The 14,031-nt window shown below is 39.3% G+C and overlaps 1 protein-coding gene across 10 annotated transcripts in view; it reads right to left on the reverse strand.

Annotated features, from left to right (window-relative positions):
- Positions 1–14,031, reverse strand: part of LOC137347765 (astrotactin-2-like) — a 1,864,757-nt gene that overhangs the window by 682,435 nt on the left and 1,168,291 nt on the right. The window lies entirely within an intron of this gene.

The raw sequence follows: 14,031 nt of genomic DNA on the forward strand, positions 1-14,031 counted from the left end.
TCAGTGACCCTTCTTCAGAACTGGCAGTCCTAAGAAATGTAAAAGATTTTAAGCAAGTAAAGTGGGGGTGGGGCAAGAGATAACAAAAGAGAAGGTGTTGATAGGACAAGATTACAGAATAGCTGACCAGAAGGTCATGGAGCAAAGCCAAACAATGTGTTAATGGTGTGCTGAAAGACATAGCATTAGTACAGATAGGGTGTTAATGGACTGAAAACTGAACAGCCACAAGCACAAACATGAAAAAAAGAAAAAAAAAACAGTGGGTATGCTCTGTAGAAACAAACTGAACAAACTAAAATAAAATAAATGTTATTTTATTTTAGTTTAGTTTGTTCAGTTTGTTTCTACTTTTTTATTTTATTTTATTTTATTTTTAGAGATAATGCCTACCCACTGTGTTTTTTTTTCATTTGTGCTTGTGACTGTTCAGTTTTCAGTCCATTAACACCCTATCTGTACTAATGCTTTGTCTTTCATCACACCATTAACAAATTGTTTGCCTTTGCTCTATGACCTTCTGGTCAGCTATTCTGCGACTTTGTCCTATCAATACCTTCTCCTTTGCATTCTCTTGCCCCACCCCCGCTTTACTTGCTTAAAATCTTTTACATTTCTTATATTTGCCAGTTCTGAAGAAGGTCACTGACCTGAAACATTAACTCTGCTTCTCTCTCCACTGATGTTGCAAAACCTGCTGAGTATTTCCAGCATTTCTTGTTTTTATAGCTAATATTCATTCTATAAAGACCAAGGAAAAATTAAATTTTTGCTCAATGAGGAGTAACTCCGTTTTTAACAATGTACTAAGACATAGTTACTGCTGAACAACCTTTCTGGCCCTTATAAATTAATTTTGCAAGTCTGGAGTCTCATTTCCTCAGAAGAAAATTTAAATGTTGCAGATTTTTTTTTTAAATACGTATTATTTTCTTTGAGTTTGTGTTTTGCTATTTAAATTTCTCCCTTAATCCCAGGTGTATATCCCAATCCATATTTTGCTTTCTGTACAATTATTTAAATATTTATATTTCCTGCCTTTTACTTCCTGCTTTTGCTGTTTGAGAATTCTTCCATCTGATTATTTGATCAGACTCCATGCTGCCTCCCCTACTCATAGTATTACTCGATGAAGAGCTGACTTGACATATATCCTGAGAGTGCATGCTGAGGGCGGGGGCACCCTAAATGCTAGCAACATGTTAAAGATCTAATAATTGGGGTGTAGAGTTCCTGCAGAGGTTTTCCAATCTCATTTTTTAAAATTCATTCACAGGGCGTGGGTATCACTGGCAAGGCCAACACTGATTGCCGATCCCTAATTTCCCTTGAGAAGGTGGTGGTAAGCCAACTTCCTGAATACAATGGAGTGGCTTGTTTGACCATTTCAGAGGACAGTTAAAAGTCAGCCACATTGCTGTGGGTCTGGAGTTGCAAGGACGGCAGATTTCCTTCCCTAAAGGAAATGAATGAACCAGATGGATTTTTATGCCAATCCGGTAGTTTCATGATCACCGTTACTGATACTAGCTTTTTATTCCAGATTTATTTAATTAATTGAATTTAAATTCTCCAGTTGCCATGGTAGATTTTGAAATCAATCTATGAATCGTTAGTCCAGTCCTTTGGATTACTAATCCAATAGCATAAGAACAATACTTCCGTTTCCTATGACATATTTTCTGGGGAAACTGTGGAGAAACGGTGTTAATGGCTGTCAACGATCTTCTACCAAAGTTAAGACAGGAGGTTGAGGAAACCTCCATGGAAGTTCCAGGGCAACAAACTTTACTTTTCCTTTCTCAATGATAATAAAATACATACATTTTTTCTAGTTTCTTTCAGTTTTGGAGCCATGCCATTCTAATTTGTATTAGAACTCTTAACTTCTGTTCCTGCCAACAAGCTTTACACACCACTATATCGTTACCAAGAAAAGTATTTATCAGAGGCTTGAGGAAAAGGAATGCCAAAGGAGAGATTAGGGAGGATGAGGAAAAGGTAAAAGCTTGGTCATAGATGTAGGTTTTATGGTGGACCTGAAAGGAAGAGAGAGGTATTGAGAAGTGAAAGTCTTAGGGAAGGAATTCCAGAAAGTGGAACGTCAGGAAGTGAAGGCAAGGCTGCCAGTCAGGCAGGGGAGGAATGTATAGCAGACTGCAATCAGAGGCACAGAGTGTTTGGAGGAGGGTAGTTATGGGGCTAGAGGATGTTATAGAGAAGGGTGAGAGCGTGGAAAGATTTAAAGACAACAATTTGTAATTTGAGGCATGATGAAATCTAGAGGCAGTGTTAATCTGCAAGGACAGAGGGGATGGGTGAGCAAATTGATATGAGATGAGATATGGACAGCAAAGTTTGAGATGATCTGGAGGTAATGGAGGGTGGGGGATGGGAGAACAGCAAGGACAACATTGCAATAATTAAGTTTGGAGGTAACAAAGATATTTATATTAGTTTCAGGGGGAAAAAGGCAAAGATAGGGACAGAGGTAGGTAATGTTAAACAGATGGACCTAAACAACTTTTAAGATGCAGAGAATAGGCAGTCAGAAACTCAGCCTGAGGTTGAACATAATGCCTAAGTTGCAAATAATCTAGTGTAGACTGATGCAATGGGTTGGGATTGCAATGAATCAGTGATGCACGAATAGACTTCATAGTGGGGGCTGAAGACAAAAGCTTTGGTCTCCCTAGTGTGTAGCTACAGGGAGTTAAGAGCCATTCAAGTCTGGATGACAGACAAACAGTCTAACAGCACAGAGGCACTGGAGAGGTAGAGCTGGCTATCATCAGTGTACATATGGAAGCTGACCCCAAATCTGATATCAGCAAGGGACAACAGACAGATGAAGAAGTGGAGAGGGGCAAGTATTGATCCTTAAGGAACTTTAGCCCTAACAATGTGGGACTGGAAACAGAAGCCACTGCTGGAAATTCTCCAGTTATCATTCGATAGGTCAGATTGGAACCAAGTGAGTACCACTGAACTGGACAATGGAGGAGAGGTTTTTCAAGGAAGATGATATAGTCAACCATGTTGAAGACTGCAGAGAGGTTGAGGAGGACAAGAAGGAATAATGCACCATGGTTACAGTCACAGAAAATGTACTTAACTTTGGTTCAGGAAGTTACATGGGTGTGGATATGGGAGGAAATTGGAAATAGTTGTGGAAGAATTTGACATGAAGCTGGGAAGCAGCATCTTGGAGAGAGGAGACTGGAGATGTGTGATAGTCGTCAGTTATAGAAAACCAAGGATGAGTTTATTCGAGGATGGGACCACTTCCAGGCAAGCTTTGCTTTAGTGCTGGACTCTGGCCATCCAAAAATCCACTCCTGCCCTCGAGCAGCTGCCACTTTCTGCCCATTTAGGGGTATACTATTAAAATACTCCCAGCCTCAAACTTAGACCAGTGAGCATCTTTTGTCTTCACCTTGCTTTCCTACTCACCCAAAACCAGTTGGAGGTTTAAATTGATCTCATGTTTTAGTCAAATAATTTATTATTTCACCACTTATTATTCACCATATCATATTTCACCCACTGAAAAATGTGCACACTCTGAGTTGCTCACCAACAACATGGATCTTGTTCAAAAGTGGCCCTTTCAGATTCTTTACCGCTTTTGAGAGCTTAGCAGCATTGCGCCATCAAAAACAGCTAACTATCCTGCAACCTATCATTTAGTCAAAGAAAAGAACTCATTCAAAGTTTGCTTCTTTCCAACACTGTACATTGTCACATGTTCAATCGCCCCATCAGGTGCAACTTTGCTCACCACCCAAGCGATTTAATGAAGCAACAAGGCAATCCTTTCCCTGCAGTTTCAAAGATGGAAGTCCAACTACTACTCATTATCAGCAATTTATTCCAACAAACTAATTTCTCTATTGACACCTATGTAGTTAGTTGTGCATCTCCTTGAATCATTTAGAGGGATTGCAGTGTCAAATCCTGATTTTATTTCTGAATTGGACACTCTTAAAATTGGAGATGACCAACAGACAAACTTGTGACAAAAGCCATCTGTACTGATGCTGTCAGTTGTACTTATCATTGTTGCACAAACATTTTTTAGATGCAGCGAGCGGTTAGGATCTGGAAGGCACTGCCTGATTGTGTGGTGGAGGCAGGTTCAATTGAGGCATTCAAAAGGGAATTAGACTGTTATTTGGAAAGGAAGAATTTGCAGGGTTATGGGGAGAAGGCACGGGTGGCAGGAGAAGGCATTAGGTGAATTGCTCATTTGGAGAGCAGGTGCAGACACGATGGGCTGAATGGCCTACTTCTGCACTGTAACAATTCTGTGATTCTGTGAAATAACAAGGACTCATAAAACTTCAACTCTACAACACTCTGCCTGAAACACTGGCAGAAAATAATTTCAATGTTAACTATAGAAGATCTATATATTTTGTAAGCTGCTGAGATCTTTTGGCTCCAATTTCCCCTTTGCCTTGAACATGTAAAAGTCAAACTTGCTCCACTCCCTGAACCCCAGGAGCAATGCATACCCATGTTTATTTGTGAAACATATTGAAATAGCATGGGTGCACTCAACTTGGTTCAGCATCCAGTATGGTTGAACATGAGATAGAATGACAACAGGGCACACATATAAGTGCTGTTTCCTCACTGTTTTCATAATGTGGTAAAATAATCCTTGTCAAAATAAATCATATGGGTGATGGTTCAACTCCCATCCCAAAAGGAGCTGCAGTTTGCAGGCCAAAAACACATTTTGACTTGACTCCAATTGATTTGAAGTTCAGCAAGCATGTAGGAGACATGTTTGGCATGGGTTTGTTGGTGTGGCACTGTGCCCAATTTTTAAAAAAATTACACCACCCTCATTTCAATTGGCCCATCCCCTTGGACGGTCCCTTGTCTTATAAAGCACCAGCACTAGCCAGCAAGGAAGGATGGAAAGATTCATAAAAGGCACCGACTTGGCATTTTACAATCACAAGTGCGGAAAACTGACCCTTTCAGGAGTTGACGAAGCCGAGATAAAAGGGGGCAATTTTCAACGTCTGGTCCCCGGTCTGCAGTGCCAGTTAACCGCCAACTGAATCTGGGAATTAAATTAAATCAAATATCTGAAAAATTTACAGGGAAAAGAAAGGATAGATGAGGTTTCATGGGTACTTTGTATTTCATCTGATTTTGCCATTTTCTATGTGAAGGGCAGTTTATAAATGTAAGTTAGACATGTTGATATGTTCGCATGTACTAAAGCTTCGTTAGTACTACAGACCTGTACAAGATCAAATTTAGTAGAAATCAGGATATGGCAAGATAAAGGCATTTCTCAATTATTTACACTTACAGCTGCCCTCTTTAAATTCTTGTGCCAGCCAACATTAACCTTCTCAGCTTCCAAAATATATACCTTTTTCCACCTCCCTCCTTTCCTTGATGAACTAAAGAAGAAAGAACTTTCATTCATATATCATCTGTTATGAAGAAGTACTTTTCAAGTGTAGTCACTGTTGGAAGGTAGGAGTTGCACCAACTAATTTGTGCATAGCAGGTCCCACAAACAGCAATGAAAGAAATGACCAGATAATTTGTCTCAGATGTTGGTTATGGGATAAATGTTGGCTTGGACACTGAGAGAAGTTCACTGTTCTTCTCTGAATAGTGTTGTTGGATCATTTACATCTACCTGAGAGACCTCAGTTTAACGTCTCATTCAGAACACAGCCAGTACTGCACTGAAGAGTCAGCCTAAATTATGCACTTAGGTCTCTAGTGTGCGGCTTGAACAGAAAATCATCTGACTCAGAGGCGAGAGTGCTACTACAGAGTACACTTCCATGAGCACTTGAGTACTCACCCAAATGGCCATTCTTTGTATTTGACAAAGGGTCACTGACCTGAAACGTTAACTCTGCTTCTTTCTCCACAGATGCTGCCAGGCCTACTGAGTATTTCCAGCATTTCCTGTTTTTATTATAGGCCATTCTTTATGTGTGGGTTCAGACATCAATTTTGGTCAGAGCATCACAGCCAAATTCTACTCTGCACTTACTTGGTATCTGCCCATGCACACTTTGAATCGGAAGTACTTAGAACAGAAATCAACAGGAATGGTAAATCCAGCTGATTTCATCCTTGCCAATACTGAGATACTGATGCCAATTGTAGCTTCTGGGGATCAACTGTAACACTGTTGCTGAGAATAGCTAGTTCAACACAGACCTGAGATCGAAATTGGGACCTTATCAGTCTGCAGTCATTTACTATGTAGGTTCACAGATCCATCGGGCGCATCTTTACTTTCACATGACATACACACCAATAACGTTTTTAGTTTTAGAAAAATGGTTATCCTAAAATAGAATTAAAACAATGATACTTGGGAAATATTTTAATTCGTCAAATTGCACGCGAAAACACTTCGTACCCTTGTTCAAATTTTATTTTATAAAAACATTCCTATTCCTGCAGTAGTCAAGGAGATTTATTACTTGCTTGATTCAGATACCAAGCTGCAGAGACTGAATGAAGATTTGTATGGGGTTTGTTATAACCTGTTGCAAATGTCCTGCTTTGTGAGTTTAAATCCAACTGAGAGTACTTCATAGTAAACAAATTTTCATGGAGATTGTCTCTCCAACTTGGCAGTGTCTCTACCTCTCTGTCATCCATGGCTCATATTTCTATTGCTCCATAGTCTCACAGTTGTAGGCCTGGATTTTGCTGTGGTAGACAGCGAAACTGTCAGCGTTTGCTATTATTACTTCACTGAAACTGACAGCAATCTCTGGAATCCTTGCAGAAGCTGCTGTCAGTGACTGTGTGCTTCTCCAGAGGGTGCGCTGTTGAGGCACTCCCACCTCCATCCTGCACCACCCAGACTGCAATCAAGGAAAACAATTGAATGAACAAGAATTTCCACTCTTATGCTGTTAGTTTTGCTGCAAAAAGCCTTGAAAAAGTTATAACTTGTTGAATGGGGTGTAACTGGTCTTTTAATGGTGTAGTAACTTCATAATTACTGCTAAACACTCTCAGTGGCCCTGAAAAGCTAATTTTATATTTGTGGAATGTCAAATTTCTCCACTATAAAAAAAATTCCACATATTTTTCAAAAATATGTACTTTTTTACTTTTTCAAAAGTTTGTTTATCTTTATTTTAGCTTCTGTTTTAATGAATGCATATGGGTCGGAATCATGGCTTCTGTACAGACAACAAATGCGACTGCTGAAGCGCTTCCATCAACACTGTCTTTGTTCCATCATGAATATCAGATGGCAGGACTACATCATAAACAATGTTGTCTTCAACACAGCCAGTCTGCCCAGCATTGAATGCATTCTTTTACAACGCCAATTGCACTGGGCAGGACATGTGTCCTGCATGGAGGATTCCAGAATGCCAAAAACAGTGTTTTATGGTGAACTATGCTCTGGTAAGTGAGTTTGAGGTGCACCTCACGAATGTTTCAAAGACCAGTGAAAAGACAGCTCTCTCTGGCTGACATTGACCAATAGGTGTGGGAGCAGGAGGCTGGTGACAGAGACAGCTGGTACACAACTAGGAAAGCAGCTTACAAGTTTGAAATTAACAGCTCTGTGGCTGCTGAAGAAAGGTACAAACAACAGACAGAGTCTGCTTATACCAGAGCCCCTCCAAACCAGGACTTCCTGTGTCCCAACTGCTCAAGAGCCAGCAGATCAAGAATTGTCCTCTTTGGTCGCCAACGATCATGTCAACCACCAAAGAGACAAGCCTTCCAATGATCTTCGCCTACGAAGAATCTGCCATCTATATCTTCATCATGTTAATCCAATCGTAAACATTGATTTTGCTACTTGTAAACTCTACATACCCTGACTTACTTTATAGTTTTCATTGTTTTTCTGATTCTTTGTTGCATTATGTCTGTCAGCAATGCTCACACTATCACAGATTTTAAAAAGGGACATGGGAATTTCTAATTGAAAAAGTTGACAAGAAAATGTGATGAAAAAAATTATGGCGGAAAGTAATGTTTTTTATACTAGAAGTGCATGCAAACCTAAGGGGCTGAATTTTATTAGCATGCTGCACATCACGGCGGTGCACCTTGAAGGCAGTGGCTTTCAGGCGGGAATGGGGGAGCTCATTTAAATGGAGGGGGCTCAGTGGCCGCCCCCAATCACAAAGAGGAGGTGCCGTCCCATCCCCAGCAACGGCGTCTGGTGCCACCGCACAGGCACCGGCACCATTTTTAAAGGGCTTTAAGCCCTTCAGTGCCATTTAAATGTTTAAACAGACAGAGAAAAAAGTGAAATAAAATTTGATTAACATTTCCAATCTCCTCTCCCCTCCCATGAATAATCAGTTAATTTTTGCCCTATCCCCCCCAAAAAGTGTTTTCATTCACGATCTTTCGCCCCAAACTTTATTCCCTTTGACCCTAAACCCTTTCCCACCATCCCCACGACCAATCGAAGTGGTTTTCACCACTCCACATGGGCCCTGCCCTGACATTTTCACTCATCCCCCTTCCCCACCACTGTCACGCCTCGGAACTCTGAACAGACTTCCAGCCGGCGGCCGTAATATCGGCATGGGATGGCCACTGGGACAAGGTAAGTTGATTTGCATGTTTATTCATTCATTTTAATATTTAAGTGTAGGCCTCACCACCACCGGTAAAATGCAGCGTGGCCTTCTCGGTGTTGGAGGTCGTGGCGGGCCTCTCCTGGAAGAATTTTCCAGGCCCTCTGACACCTGAGGCCACATAAAATTCAGCCTAAGATGTTTAATAACATATAGATGCAGAAAGGGTAAAGAATGGAACTAAGTGGATTGCTCTTTCTGACCGCCACCACACGAGCAAATGGAATCATCTGTGCTGTAAAATTCTATGATTCCAAAAAAAGTTAAGTTTATTTACTGGTCTATCATGTCTTTGAAACATGCAAGCTCATTTACTCGTGCCAAAAATTTAGAATAACTTCTGTTGTGGCCAAGTGCTATGAGTAAATATCTCACCACACTAGCAAGAACTGCTGTTCACAGACTATCTACTTGAGTAATAGAAATAATTAATATTATATTTGCCTGATTACTAAGAAAGAGCCTCTTTGATCTTCAGAGGAATTAATTCCTTTGCAGGCTCAGAAGAATGATATAAGAATTATGCTTCTTACTTTCTGTCCAGTTTCCTATTTTGGTTGATGTTTTCTAAGTTGAGGTGGTGAAAAGGGATTCAAAATATCAACTGTCCAAATGACACTTCTTCAGAAACTCAGTTCAAAAGTTATTGGAATAGGTGACAAATGATTCAGCACTTTTTTCTTATTTGGATTGGGTTTATATGGAAAGTATTGTACTGTACTAGGAGCTTCTTGTTCTGTGTTTCAGCTTCAATATAATTGACTTGCTTGTGAATACATTTGACTGTTAGTTTGAGCCTGAAGGCAATTGTCTGATAATGTGACATTCACCATCTTTCAAAATACAAAGAAGGTGGGTAGCCGTTGTTGTCCCTAGTACACAGTACCAAGATAAAAGCATAATTGTTAGTTCCATAGGCAAACTATCGAATTCTTAATTCATTTCATTTCATAAGATTGCAACAAAATGAGGCTTGAACATCATTAGGCTGTTCAAGTAACTGTAGTTACACAGCGAAGAACAGAAATCACAGTGGTCATATACAAAGACAACTTTTTACACAGCATCATTAGGGATTAGACTAAAGGGGATTAATTTTGTCTTTGAACGATAGTGTAAAATGGACAATATTGATACAGCTGTTTAATACACATTAAGTCAATTGAAACAAAAATTGGGAAAGAAGTAGAATGGACGCCTGAATCAATATCACCTGTCTTACATTATCACCCGAGGTCAAAGTTACCCTTATGTTTCTGAATATCCATCAGAACTCTAGTTTATCTTGGGGAATTCTACTCTTTCCACATTGGTTACATCATGATTAGAAACTCTTTCAAATTTAAGTGATGCATAAGAACAAACAAAATCTGATAGAATGGCAGCTAATGCTAATACTTAGTTCACACCTCCATCTCTAAAACAGACCTTAATGTCCCAATGGTCTACAGTAACAGAATAACATTAATATGACCTCTCCATTCATGGGTTTCACTTCATTTTCATAGAGAATGCTTGATAGGATACCACTTAATATAGAACTTCCACACAAATGAGGGAAATCAAATAATTCACAAATGCTGGAGGCATGAGTTGTGAACAGCCCTTTTTCTGAATATGATAAACCATTTTAATTACTTGGAATATTCTGCTTTGACTATATGAAGTGACCTTCATTGTAAGGCCTTATTCCTGAGTACTTTCCTACAATTAAAAAGAAATAACAGCTGATCAAAGTGTCATCAAAAGTATTAACACATTTCATGGAAATAATGAAAATCAATGATAACTTTTTAATTTACTAAATATGTCTATTTTCTGACCTTGATATTCTGACCAAAACAGACAATTAAAGTTATTATTAGTGGATCAGAAATCAGGGGAAAAGTCTATTACCTCAATAATAATGCATTAAGAGCTAACATTCTCAAAAGACTCTCCAGTTTTATTCACATTGTTACCACAAAAACAAGGCTCCAACCAGTCACAACATAAACCTTTAGCCATCAAGCAGTATCTTCACATTTAGCTATCAGATCTGGGCCACTTCCCTTACTGAAGTACAATCGATATCTAATCATACAGAGCTCATCCATAGTCTATTCCTGTTCTTTGCGTGGATGCTAATGACTTAATGTTATTTAGGAACAGGAAAAGGCAACAAACCAGTCCCTTTTTAAACGACCAACACATTACTCTGCCGCCTCAACAAATTCTTCCATTCCTTCTCTCTCCAAACAATCAGTTTGCATCCTGACCTCAGTTATACCAGCTGGTTCGACAGCCTTACCTTGTAAATTATTCCTCAAACCTAATGGGCTGGATTTTGTGGTCAGCGATGAATGAACGGCACCATTACAATTGCATCTGGCTACAGATTTCCGATGGAGTTTTGCACAGAAAATTGGCTTAAAAAGCCACTTCAACATGTCAGCCTCTACAGGGGATCTGGAAGCTGTGTGAATAGGGTGAGCAACTGTGTGTTTCCTTATTCAATCAGTTTCAAGATCTGTTAATGAGGCATACAGTGTGTGAAACAGGAAATGCCAATTAGAATAGTTAATTCAGTGTCAAATCATATACAGAAAGTGAAATAAAGAGAGGGAAAGAAAGATGGAATTAATAGAGTTAAAAGAAACAAAAATAAATGTTTTTGAATTTTTAAAATAACTCCAATAATAAAATCTAAAGGAATGAGACACCACACTTGTAAAAGCAACTTTTCAGTGCTAGAGGTTGGTTGGCAATAATTAAGACTTGTCACATCATTAAAAATTTACTTACACTGGATTGAATAAGCCCTAAATTTTTCAGACAAGTTTAATGTGCATCAATCACATAAGTACAGCAACTTCATGTAGTTCCCTGTATTTGAATGCTGAGTCTCTCAGCAAGATACCAATGTAGTAGTTTCTGAAGGAACAGGGCAACTTGGATGAAAACCTCCTGATTTCCATGTTTAACTGTGCACATCTTGTCTCTAACACTTTCAATATGATTTACACTTTAATAACAGTTAGTGCTGATAGCCTCACTATTATTTTTATCTCAAAATCCAGGCCATTATCTATTAGATGAAAAAATTGTAGCTGACTTCCCTTATTAATAAGATCCTCAATTTTTTTACTTGCGTTGTTTGATAGTTGAACCCACTGCTATAACTGTTTGCTTGGATTATTTTCTGAATCACCTTCATCATTTTGAAAAATTCAATTAGATTACATCAATTCTTTTTCCCTTCTGAAGAAAAAAAGCCCAACTTCCTAATGTATTTCTCATCAACATGCTACTCCTAGGCGACATCATCTAAATTGTCAGACTGCTTGTCCAACATCTAGTACTGGATGAGCAGAAGTTTCCTCCAATTAAATATTGTAAAGGCCAAAACTCTGTTCCCTAGGCACTGGTCAACGTTCCTTGTAAGCTGCACACTAATCCAAATGTCCCTGCACAGACCATGTACAAGTCGGCCCTTTTGAATTACCACGTATGCACAGCAGCACAAAAAAATTAAAGAACCATGCATTTAAATAAATAACACGGGTACTCAAAAAAAGAATGAGAGGGAACGACAGCTTCCCTTGCTACTGTCTGAGACTTATGCTGGTTGTTCGTAACTTTCAGTGTAACTAGTTAAATGGATAAGGGGGAAACCAGTGGATGTAGTGTATTTGGATTTTCAAAATGCATTCAATAAGGTGCCACACAAGAAGTTATTTCACAAAATTAGGACTCATGGGATTGGGGGTAATATATTAGCATGGGTTAAGGATTGGTTAATGGACAGAAAACAAAAGAGTAGGAATAAACAGGACATTTTCAGGTTGGCAGGATGTGTCTCGTGGAGATAATAAAAGCATCAGCACTTGGGCCTCAGCTATTTACAATCTATATTAATGATTTAGATGAGTGACTGACTGTAAAATATCCAAGTTTGCTGACAATGTAAAGTTACATGGAAAAGTAAGCAGTGAGGAGGACGCAAAGATGCTGCAGAGGGATATAGGCAGGTTGGGTGAGTGGACAAGAACATGGTAGATGGAATACCATGTGGCAAAGTGTGAGGTTATCCACTTTGGTAGGAAAACTAAAAAGAAAGAATTTTTTGAGTGGTGAGAGACTGGGAAATATTTGCATTCAGAGGGACCTAAGTATCCTTGCACATGAATCACAGAAATTTAACAAACAGATACAGCAAGCAATTAAGAAGCTTTTGGCATGTTGGCTTTAGTTACAAAGGGATTGCAGTATAAGGGTAAAGAAGTCTTGTTTGAATTGTACAGGACATTGATGAGGGCACAGTTGGAGAACTGTGTGCAGTTTTCGTCTCCTTACCTAAGGAAGGACATATTTGCTCTAGAGGGAATGCAATAAAGGTTCACTAGACTGGTTCCAGGGATGAAGGGAAAAGATTGAGTAGTCTAGGCTATATTCCCTGGAGTTTAGAAGAATGAGAGGTGACTTCATTGAAACATACAAAATTCTTAAGAGGCTTAACAGGTAGATGCTAAGAAAATATTTCCCCTGGCTGGGGAATCTAGAACACAACGTCGCAGTCTCAGAATAAGGGGTCGGTCATTTAGGACTGAGATGAGGAGAAATATATACTCACTTGTGCATGGCACTGAGAGTAATGCACCTTTACCTTTGCGGTAAATGTGTAACAGTTGATAAATACAGACAGCTTGCGTCCATTCACTATATTTTTTAATTGCAAGGCATAAAGATATGGAATTGCTGCAATCATAAATATTTGTCCCCAATGCAGAATGCAGGGGAATTGGTGTGTGGATGCAAGGATTTTTCTGTTTAAGGGCACTATTGGTTTAATGGAATCTAAATGACACAACCCAAAGTGATTCTCTTAAGGTGTCAGCTGTGGCTCAGTGAGTGGCACGCTCACCTCTGAGTCAGAAGTTTCTGGGTTCAAGCCAGAGCCTTCAGCACAAAAATCTATACTGACACCCCACCGCCCGTGCAGGTGGATGTAAAAGATCGATGGCACAATTTCGAAGAAGAGCAGGGGAGTTTGCTCCCTTTAATCAACATCACAAAAACAGATCATCTCATCATTATCATACTGTTGTTCGTGGGAGTTTGCTGTGCACAAATTGGATGCCATGTTTCCAATATTACAACAGTGACTACATTTCAAAAAGTACTTCTTTGGCTGATGTGACATGAGCTCAGTGAATTGATTGGTATACATAAGTAAAGCACTTAGAGACATCCAGTGGTTGAGAAATGTGCTATATAAATGCAAGTCTTGATTTTTTTAAGCAAAGTTCAGTGCAAATAGCATGGCACGCTTTGCAGAACTGACTTTTTAAGTATTTTGTTTCTTCTTGCACCGATGGTCAATCACATAAATAATGCTAATGTCACAGTTCACTGCTATAATATATGCTTTAGC

Source organism: Heterodontus francisci, chromosome 32 (genome assembly GCF_036365525.1).
Source record: "Heterodontus francisci isolate sHetFra1 chromosome 32, sHetFra1.hap1, whole genome shotgun sequence".
Lineage (NCBI taxonomy): Eukaryota > Metazoa > Chordata > Chondrichthyes > Heterodontiformes > Heterodontidae > Heterodontus > Heterodontus francisci.